The 11,947-nt window shown below is 35.8% G+C and overlaps 1 pseudogene; it reads left to right on the forward strand.

Moving 5' to 3' along the window:
* Positions 1-3,201: 3,201 nt before the first annotated feature.
* On the forward strand, positions 3,202-3,369 carry LOC128115369 (40S ribosomal protein S29-like; annotated as a pseudogene).
* Positions 3,370-11,947: the final 8,578 nt, after the last annotated feature.

The following is an 11,947-nucleotide window of genomic DNA, read 5'->3' on the forward strand; positions in this document are numbered from 1 at the left end:
GAAGAACATTGTAAGCAACTTTCAAAATCTAGAATGACAGAGACAGCTGTCTGCCTGGACAGTCATCTAAAGTTCCTCTGCAACAATGGGGCATTCATATTCAGCCCATAGGCCTAGAGTCTCTCAGTCACTTTTCTGTGTCTTGTAGAATGTCTGCTTCTGTGAAGCAGGAACCTGAAGGACCATTTTGCCTTGCAAAGTTCAGTGGTCACCTTCCTATGAGTACTGCATGTCCAGTCAACACAACATTTTGTCAAGCAGTCCAGGCAAGAACAGTTTCTTGCCCAAATGGCTATTTTTTTTCCAAGAAGAAGATAAACTCCATATGGAGAGTCTTCAATGCTCATCCTCCTCTCTGAAGTAAACCAGTGCTGCCAGGAGCAGACGTGTCTCACTGTCCAGAAAAGTCCAAATTTTTAAAACATTTTAAATGCCATATTCTGTAGGTCTTTGAAGTGTTTGAAGATTACCTACCTAGTTGAATTATATCTATGTATACTTAGAAAACTTAACTTGACTATAAGTTTGACTATCATAGAAGAGTAATTGTTAATCTGTATTTCTTAATTATCCATTACAATTTAAATGAGCTACACAAACATAACCTTAAACAAGAGTAGAAATATACATACACTATAACAAAATTAACTTTAAATTTGTATCTATAAACTAAAAATCCATAGCATTGTAAAATATTTTCAACAAGTTGTTGCTCTGTAAAAGTAGGTTCAATAATCTACCCTTTTATCCTATCATATCTATATCATATCCCCCGTTTTTCTTTTAGAAAGAGATTACATTTATAATCAACCACCTTAAAATAAAAATAAACATTTATAGACAATATTTTGGGAATTGGGGCATAGCTTCTCATACTATTTCCTACTGGTTATGGGCACTGGTAGTCTTATGGGGATCCTGAGAAAATTAAGAACTATGGTCAAGTCCTGGGAAGCCCGGCTATAACCTTTGTTGATAGGTATCATCCGTTAAGGTTCAGAAGGTGTGGCTTGATCAAATCTGATCCATCTTAATCTGGAACAAATCTATAGCCTCTTGTTTCCTGTGGAAACAAAAACAGAGCCTCCTTTCCTTAGATCCAAGTTTTGAAGTCAAGATACCTTTAAAATATACATATTTCTTTCAGTGAGCAGCCTTTTCAATCAAATGTCTTTCCACAAAGAAGTCAAGCAGCACATGCCCTTAATCCCTTAGCAGGCAGGATCTCTGTGTGTTCAAGGCCACACTAGGGAACAGAGCTAAGCGTGGTGACACACACTTTTAATCCCAGTAGCAACTGTAGAGACCTGGAGGTCTGTACAGACAGACAGAAAGTGACAGAGCTGTCTGTGTAGGAAGAGGAAGTGAGGTAGCTGGGATAAGAGAGCCAATGAGAGGGCAGAAAAGCAAGGCATATAAAGCCTGGATAGACAGGAAGTCACGCCATTTTGGAAGCTGAAGAATTGGTAAGGTAAGGTGGCTGGTGGCTTTCTGTATTTCCTTGATCTCTCTAATGCTTTAACCCAAATTTCTGGCTCTGTGTTTTTTTTTTTTTTTTTTTTTTTTTTTTTTTTTTTTTTTTTCCGAGACAGGGTTTCTCTGTGTAGCTTTGCGCCTTTCCTGGATCTCGCTCTGTAGACCAGGCTGGCCTCGAACTCACAAAGATCCACCTGCCTCTGCCTCCCGAGTGCTGGGATTAAAGGCGTGTGCCACCTCCGCCCGTTTTTTATTTAGTAAGACCATTTAGAAATTCACCTACATTTTACAATGTTATGGATTTTAGTTTATTGATACAAATTTAAAGTTAATTTTATATGTATGTATGTATGTATGTATGTATGTATATTTCTACTCTTGTTTAAGGTATTATGTCTGTGCAGCTCATTTAAATTGCAATGGATAATTATGAAATACAGATTAATAATTACTCTTCTAGCTGGGCGGTGGTGGCACACACCTTTAATTCCAGCACCCAGGAGGCAGAGGCAGGCGGATCTCTGTGAGTTCAAGGCCAGCCTGGTCTACAAAGTGAGTTCCAGGAAAGGCGCAAAACTACACAGAGAAACCCTGTCTTGAAAAACCAAAAAAAAAATTGCTCTTCTATGATAGTCAAACTTATAGTCATTCGAAGTTTTCTAGGAATACATAGATGTAATTCAATTAGGTAGGTAATCTTCAAACACTTCAAAGACCTACAGAATATGGCATTTAAAACTTTTTAAACAAGTTGTTGCTCTTTAAAAGTAGGTTCAATAATTTACCCTTTTATCCTATCATATCTATATCACAAAGTCTTTCACAGTCTAAACACTTCTAAAGTCCAAAGTCTCTTCTGAGACTGAAGACAACATAATTGCAACTCTATAAAATTAAAAAGCAAATTATGTATTTCCAACATACAATGGCACAGACTATATGGTGCTATTTAAAAAAAGAGAGGACATAGTGAGGAAATACATAAGCAAAGCAAGGACCAAACAACAGCAAGGCAAGCTCCAAATCCTATAGTTCCTTGTCTGATGTTAGAGGGCTTAAATGGTTCTTCCATTCTGGCTTCGCTACCTAAACATACTTCTTTCTCTCTTGTTCTCGTTCCAGTCTCTGTGTGTAGCACTCATGAGCAGAAGTCTCATGGCTCTGGCATCTCCCTCATCTTGGCATCTCTAATCTAATCTAGCTTTTACTTTCAGAATTTTAAGTAACAGCCCCCCTCAGAACTTCCCTGCAGGTACTTCCCTGCCATACACCTGGCCTCAGTGGCTTTCTGTAAGCACAGAGGAATATTCCACAAGCCTTTTACTATTATATCCTTCACATTCCAAAGGCAACACCACACAAATGACACTGCCAAGTTTGGCCACCAATTGGGCGTGAATTTTCCCTGCCTTGAATTACATTTGCAGCATCTTGACTTTGTTGCTTTTTCAGGGAAGAAAATTCCTCAGGCCTTATCCTTTCAGAAGTTTCCTTGGAAGCTTAGTGGGGTGGGGTCTTTCCCTGAAGGCACTCCCTTTATTCTGATACAGATTAGGCTTTTCCTTTATTTCTTTCTTTCAGCACAAGCCTTGGTGCCAACATTAAATTTCCTGGTGTTCTTTCCCTCTCCAAACCGTATATTTTGTATTTCTTTTTGCCCTATTTTCCTCTTTTCATTATAGTCCTGCACAAGATTGATAACTAGCCTTTTTCCTCGTTGGCAAGATGGGTCACCAGCAGCTCTACTGGAGTCACCCGCCCGCGGAAGTTCGGCCAGGGTTCTCACTCTTGCTGTGTCTGCTCTAACCGCTGATCCGGAAATAGGGCTTGAACATGTGCGGTCAGTGTTCCCGCCAGTATGCAAAGGACGTAGGCTTCATTAAGTTGGACTAAGCGACCTTGAATGGATTATTCAAGACTGTTTACACAAAGAAACAGATCATGCTAGTCTTTGTACATAAAGAATAGAAAAAATGAAGACCTTCAAAAAAAAAAAGATTGATAACTAGAAACATATGACAGAGTCAATATGAAGCTATCTTGAAATATCCTCCAGAAAAGAGATTAGTGCATTACTTTTTAATTTGGCCTCAGGAAAGTTCTTAGGAGGAGGGAAGAAAGCAGACACATTCTTTGGTGAAATATCATAAGAACGATCTCTAGCCTAGTTACCAATTCCTTTCTGAAGCCACTTGAGCTTGGCCTCTATAGTTTGCATGATTCTCAGTACTATTGTCTTCTAAGCCACAATAGCTTGGAAAAGCACACTAAACTATGGTTACAGTGTTCAACTATTTTCCTAGTCAAGTTCTGAAGTTTTCCAATTTCTTCCAAAAATCCATATGGTAAGGTGTGTCACAGCAATAGCCCACTCCATTGTAGCAACTTCTGCATTACTTTCTATTGCTGTGATAAAAACATTATGACCAACAGAACTTATAGAAAAAATACTTAATTGGGCTTGGATTCCATGATGGTAGGGTGAAGACATGGCCAGAAAGAACAGCTGAGAGCTCACATCTTGAACTGTGAACAGGAGAGAGTACACTGGGGACGGTGTGAGTCTTTTGAAGCCTCAAAGACCACTTGCAGTAACACACTTCTAATAACACCATACATCCTAACCCTTCCCAAAAAGTTCCACTGAGGACCAGATATTCAAACATATGAGCCTATGGGGCTATTCTTATTCAGAATTACATTTAATATGATTCAGTTACATTCCTTTTCTATTTCTTTTTTAAACATATATGTTAATTTTTGTCAATTTCATGTACATAATATATTGTGATCATATTCACACTTTTATTCCTCTCTCATATTTTCTGATGATCTTCTTCTTTCCAACTCGTCCTCTTCCACCTTTCTGCCTTTCTTTCTTTCTTTCTTTTTGTCCTACTGAGTTTACTTGGGATTGCTATTTCCTAGAATATGGAGCATGGGCAAATTACCAGTAGCTATACCACTCCGTCTGGCAACCATTAACTACTGATCGCTCCTCTGGGAGGGGTGAGGCTTCATGACCCCTACCCCACCCCACTATTAACGGAATGTTGAAGGTCTCAGTCTTGTGCAGGTATTCATGACTGCTGTGTTGTCATGATTGCAATGTTCATGTCACATCCAGAACACAGAACTTCAGCGTACTCCTCCCCATCTCACAGGTCTTAGCTACTTGCTACTCTCTTCTCTGATGCTCACTAGGCTCTGCAGCTGGTGATCTACAGATCCTTGTCACTTACTCTCAATACTTTCACCAGTTCTAAGTGACTGCACTAACTACTGCTCACCAATGAAAGAGGCTTCTCTAATCAAGGCTGAAAGCAGTAAAGAGAAAGTGGGAATACAAAGAAAAAATTCCAAACTTGCTTATTATTTACAGTCTAATAGGAAGAAAGAGACATAAAAAAGTATGCTGTAGAATAAAATTCACATGAGGATGTTTATTACCCATTCCTTATTTTTCTTAAATATCTCCTCAGGAGAAATATTAAATATTCCCAATTTGAAAGTACTATATGAAGAAAAAAGTTCCATATGACTTTAGTTTTGTAAGATTTACCCACTGGTATGTTGTCTCAACATTCCTATCTGATTTTCTGTCTCAATATTCTTATCATACTTCCTCCTCGCCCTAAAGCTATCAATTCCAGGATAATGTCTCACCAGGCTTTAGAATGCCATAATGCTGGATCCTGTCACTATTACTTCATATTATGTTCTAGAAGAAAGTTAACATCATTGTATAGATGTTTAACATGTTATTTTTCTTTGAAGGCATCATGGAGGCCTGTCTTCACTTCTCCAGAAATTGGCTTACAAGAACATATCATTTCAGCTTAAAAAAAAAAATTGGGTTCAAGGGATGGAACTTAAATCCTCATGCTTGCAAGGCAAGCACTTTGCTGACTTAGAAGTCAAATATTAAAATACATTTAATAAAGGAATAAGAAGTAATTTTTCCCTCAATAAGAAGCCGGCAGTACTTTTTCTTCTGGGCTAAACAATAAAATTTCATAAGCATAAGCGGTACAGCCTTTCTGCTCCCCTGACTAATTGGCAGAATATTCTGCTACATTGTAAGTTATGCTCAAATTGCTCATTAAGGTCACATTTTATTACCAGTTTTGGCTTACTTAGCAGATATATCATCAGTCAGATCCTAGAAGTCTAGGCCAACCTACATGAGTAGATGTGAGACCGGATATTACTAGCAGGTTCAGGAGAAGAAAATTCACAAAAGATTAAGCAGAAACAATCAAGAAAATGAGCCGTTGGTTGTGGAATTTGGCACATAAAGTTAGATTTAAAGTGACAAGAGTAACTTGAGTTACAGAGAAATAGGTGACATTACTTCATTTTAATCTAAGATGTCAAATGATTGAGAAAGGAAATAATGGCAAATTAAAATTTTCCATCATTGGGGCTGGAGAGAATACTCAGAGGTTAAGAGTTCAGTTTCCAGCACCTAGGTCAGGAGGCTTATGATTATGTGTAACTAGCTTCAGGGGATAGTATGTCCTTTTATGCCCCCCCCCCAGCTGCCTGTACTCACATGTATACAAACACACATGTAATAATAAAAATATTTCCTTTAATTTTTTCCCATGATTATCCACGTAGGAATTAATTTGACATTTTTTCATTCTGGTAATCGTGAAAACTGGTATCAGATTAATTCTTACCCGGGATGCAATTATAAGACAAACCTTCATGCAGTTTTTATTTTATTGTCATTATAAATGGCTCATCAGCTAGAAATGAAGTAGTAAGCAAGCTTTAGGAATCAAATAATGGGACCCAAGGATGATAATTCAGCTGGAAATTAAGGGGAGAGACACTCTAACAAAGAGGAAATTATAAAAGGGGAACCCTCAAATTTTTATAAAAACATTCTCAAGTGTCTGTCCATGCATCTATCTATGTATCTATGTATCTATCTATATATCTATGTATCTATCTATCTATGTATCTATCTATGTATCTATCTGTCTATCTATCTATCTATCTATCTATCTATCTATCTATCTATCTATCTATCTATCCATCTATCTACCTAACTATACATCTGTCTATGATTCATGAACCACACATTTATGGGAGCTCATGAGAATAATACTGAATATGTCATATGGATATTTCAAAAAAGTTCTGTCTTATTAAGGGTTTCTATTGCTGTAAAGAGACACTGTGACCACAACAACTCTTATAAAGGAAAACATTTAATTGGGGTGGCTCACTTACAGTTCAGAGGTTTAGTCCATTATCATCATGGTGGAAAGAAAAGCAGCATGCAGGCAGACTTGGTGCTGAGGAAGGGGCTAAGAGTTCTTATCTCTTTACCCCTAGGCAACAGGAAGTGGTCTGGGGCACTGGGTGTGGCTTGAACATAATTAAGACCTCAAAGCCCACCTCCACAGTGACACACTTCCTCCAACAAGGCCATACCTGATGCAGCAAAGCCACACCTGCCAATAGTGTCACTCCCTATGAGCTTTTGAAGGCCAGTTAGATTTAAGCTACTACAAGTTCCTTTGTGAGAAAGACAATTTGGAGTTTCACAGAGGCTTGCTAAACATGTCAGACTTACCTCTGAGATCTAGGTCATGATCATTTTTAATAATGGTTGATTCTTAGAGGTAAAAGGTATGTTTTAATTTAAGGGATTGATTAACCTTAAGGGAAAGGAAATACTGCAAAAGGAGACATTCTAAGAGACTAGAACGTCCAGTCCTACACATGTTCAAATTGATCAGGTAATTAATTCACAACAAAGACTCTTCAGAAAAGAATAACAGAATCTGGTGTTTCTGTCCAAAATCTTTGGCCTAAAAATTTATACCTACTGCAGAAAAAATAAGAAAATTTTGACCAAAAGTAAGAAAAAAACCCAATAAGTAGGAAGTGACTTATAGATGAAGTTAGAAGGTGACCTTAAAATATAATTAATGTCTTAGAGGAAAAGAGTGTCAAAATGAGTAAACAACTGGAAAATTCCAATAGAGAAATAGAATCAATCAAATAATTACCCATTTTAGAATTCAAAAGTGAAATATCAGAAATGAAAATTTCACTCTATAAGCTTAATAAAAGGTTCATAATAATAGAAGAGTCGATGAACTCGAAGATATTAGTCAAATTGAGAGTTCAGAAATTCCTAAGATATTATAAAACATCCAACATACATGAATTAAGAAATATATAAATGAGGACAGAGGTAGGATAGGGTATAAAGTATTTTAAATATCTCCAACTTTTATAGGAAGAAGAAAATAATAATATAGAACTTTCCAAAAACAAGAAGCCAAAGTAGAATAGATCAAAAGAAAGCTAGTCCAAACATGTTAAAGTTAAGTTGTAAAACAAAACAAAACAAAACACAAACAAACAAAAAACCCCAAAGAAATAACATTAGGAGTAGCAGAGAAATAAGACATACTACTTACAGGAAAATAATGATTCTATGGGCAATTTCGTATGAGAGGACAATATAAAATGAAAGTAAGTAAATTCACTTTTTTAAAGTGCTAGGGGAAAATAGTCAACCTAGAATTTTATATTGAGGGAAAATGTATTTCAGAAATGAGAGTGAAAGAAGACATTTTTACATAATAGAAACTGAGATAATTTATTGCCATAATACTTAGTCTAGAAGAAATACTAAAGGAAGTACTTTAAATTGAGGAAAATTACAAAAGATGGAAAACCATATCTACAGATAGAGATAAGAACAATAAGAATGATAACTATGCAAGTAAATTTGAAAATTCTCTTTATAATATTTAAAGTTAACTGAGTGTTTAAATAAAAAACTATATTGAATTGTTTAATTTATAGCATGTATAGACAAAATGTATGATAGCAATAACATGAAGGGTGGTGAAGATATGACATTTCACCTTTTAGGGTAATGTGTTTATTTTTGCTTGAATTTGTGTTTAATTATACTGCAAAAAGATAAAGATAAGTAGATTAAACTAAGAGCAACTATAGAAGTGGTACAGAGAGTTATAACTAGAAATCTAAAACAAGATTTCAAATGGGCTGTGAAAATTGTTGGGTTTATCCAAAAGAAAGCTTCTAATTGGAGAGCATTGCATATTCTACTCATATTTATGTAATTATTCATATGGTTAGACTTCACATTCTGGATGACTGCTCTGCATTTTGTTGTTCTTGTTTGTCTCTGTTAGTCATTGATTACTCTCAATTATACCCATCCAATAATTTTTATAAAATAAAGAAGCAAGACAGAATCACATTTTGTAGGTGGGGGAGATGGTTCAGGGGATAAAGGCACTGGCTGACAAGTGTGACAACCTGAGTTAGATCCCCAAGACCCACAAGCTGGAAGGAGCAAACCTACTCCTTCCTATAAGCTGTCCTGTGGCCTCTATACACATGCTGTGATATCTGTGCAACACATATGCACATATACACATGCACACACACACATGCACACAAATTAAAAATAAATAAAACATCAAAAATAAAAAAACTAATTTAGAAAGAATCATGTTTTATATTCTATGGTTACACTTCAAATGTAAATGAGTTTATATATGAAAATCTAAGGATATAAAAATATATAGACAATACAAATGGTAAGCATAAAATAAATGATGTTAATAGATCAAAATGGAATTTAAAAAGGGAAAATTGTTGAAGAAAATAGATACATATACTTGACAAAATATGAGTACACCCAGGCAACATATGTAATTTTTATAAGCATGCACTTATAAAAAGACCTCCAGAATACCAAAACAAAGTCTCAGAACTAAAAGGAAAATATAGACAAATCTACCACCATGTAGTGATATTATAGCCACTCTATCAGAGATATTTAATTCAGAGAACAAGGAAAATAAGAAGTATGATTGATAGCAATTTGGCAGACCCTGGAGACCCAACCAAAAGTCTCCACTGCCACTTTTGTAGGGGACTTCCATATCCTTTACAGGCTCTAAATACAGTCTGAATTGTTTCTTCAGTCACATGAGGCTGTACTGTCATAGTAGGAGCCTCAGTTGCACAACCCCAACTCCCTGTGCTGCAGCTCAGATTAAAAGAAAAATTTATAAAAATCTCTTAAAAAATAAATGAGAATGGAAATCAAACATACTAAACATGGGATACAGCAAAAACTGTCTAAGAGGGAAGTTTAGAACAGTAAGGTCCCACACCAAAAATTAGAAAGATTTTAAAGAAATGGTTTATTAATGCAATTCAAGTTGCATGACACAACAGCAGAATATCAGAGATCAGGAAGAGTTGACTTGGTTATAGATTATCAGCAGATGTAGGACTGCATTTAGATACCAGGAATAACACCCAATGTTCTGCATAGCAGAGTAGGTTAAAAATGCTTGAAAACAGTCACATGTTTTAAATTTATTAACAGAGTGGATTTGGTATGTTCCCAACACACAGAATGATAGACATTTGAGATAATAGCATTGGATTAAATGTATTTAATTGATAATCTTCCAAAATTAATGACAGATACTAAATACATTGACATACATGCCAAGATACCCAACATTCAATACTGCTAATACTTTAAGTATCCCCTAATTGATCTATAGACTCAATGCAATCCATGAAAAAATTACATTTTAACAGAAATTAACAAAGGAGCATTTTTGGTAGTGCTCTGGGTTGAGATCAAGGTCAGGGTAGGATAGGCAAGCTCTGAGTTACATTTTGAGCCCAAAGAATGGGTTCTAAGCTTATTATGGGAATAGAAAGGAATGAACAGTAAGAGCCAAAATGATGTTTAAAATAAAAACCAAGTTAGTGAAGCAAGGCTTATTGACTGCAAGCCTAGCTCTAATGCTAGAGTAATCAAGAATGTAGAGCAGTAACTTGAGGACACATGAACAAATCAATGACTCAGAATCAGACACCAGAGCAAACTCATATGCATATGATCAATTCAATTTTGAAAGTAATTTCAAGGCAGGACAAGAAAAGAGGCCCTTTACACAAATTGTACTAGAACAATTGGTAAATGTATAATAATCAGCCAATCGTGAGCTCTACCTCACAACATATATAAAAACAGAGAAGGTAATATATATGTCACAGATGTATGCTTGAAAATTAAAGCCACAAAGGTTCAAAATAAAAATATTAAATCATATTTTTGTAATATTGGAGAAAAACAAATACTTATGACAAGAACAACACTAATTATAAAATGAAAAAAACTATAATTTGTATACTGTTAAATTTGGCACAAAAACTGAAATCATTAGTTATAGAATGGGAAAACTATCCAATTCCATATATCTGAAAAAGATTGCACGTGGCATATATAACAAATGCTTAAAACTCCACCAAAAACAAAAACAATACAATAATTTGTCAAATATTTTGAAAGGATACTTCACAGAAGATGATCTATTTGTTGCTGTATAATTGGCAATAAATTGTACATACTGAGTGGAAGTTTTCAAGTAATTTGGTTTCCAGCTTGAACACTTTGGTACAAGGTAAATTATGAACTGAAGTTCAAAGTGCACTCATGCTAAGCTTTGACTGCTGCTATCATTCTGTCAGTGAAACAGTTCCAAAGTTTTTGTAAACTTTAAAAGTAACTGGAAACCAATGGCTAAAATACCTCTTAGGCAATCTTATCTTCACTGATGATACCTTCTTTAATCTACTTTGCTTTTTACAGCTATTCCACCTTACAGTGTGTGTGTGTGTGTGTGTGTGTGTGTGTGTGTGTGTGTGTGTGTGTGTGTTTATGTTTAAATCATAACCATAACCTCAAAGACTCATTGCTAATAGCTCTGTTCAAATCAAAGTTTGTCAGTCATTATCCTCAAGGAATGAGAATTTGAAGAGGTGTGAAGCCTGTCTTTAGGTCATGAGGGGCCCACCATGAAGGAATACATACTGTGATTCTCTATCCCCCACTGTCTCTCTTCCTGGTCATGAGGTGAGTAGCTTGGCTTTACCATGTGCTCTTGCCAGGATCAATGAGTCCAACTGCTCATGGATTGCAGTTTCTAAAACCATGAGCTCAAATAAATTTACTTATTATAGATTATCCTGGGTATTTGTTACCATAACAGCAAGCCGACTAATACTGTTTATATATGTATTTTTCAATGTGAGAATCTATTAATGAAGGCTTTAGAATTGGAACACAATATTTTTTTATGTATTTCTAATGTTAAGATTTGCCTTGTGAGATTATTACAGAACAGGAGAATTTTTATAGTCCCATCAGCATAAGTCAGTAACAGGTTTTTCAGGTCATTGTTTGAGCTGACACTACCCACGGAAAGATCTTACTTTGTCATTAGCCAGTGTGGGCCTGGCTCACTGGCAGAAAGAATAACAGAGGATGTATTGATTTCCGTTAGCAAGTTCAAGACATTACCGTCATTAGCTCTGGGGCCTCAGATCATTTCAGGTATGACCTCCCCAAACAAGTCCCCTGTAACTCCCTTCAGTT

The sequence above is a fragment of the Peromyscus californicus genome, unplaced genomic scaffold, assembly GCF_007827085.1.
Source record: "Peromyscus californicus insignis strain IS unplaced genomic scaffold, ASM782708v3 Scaffold_10__1_contigs__length_136768540, whole genome shotgun sequence".
Lineage (NCBI taxonomy): Eukaryota > Metazoa > Chordata > Mammalia > Rodentia > Cricetidae > Peromyscus > Peromyscus californicus.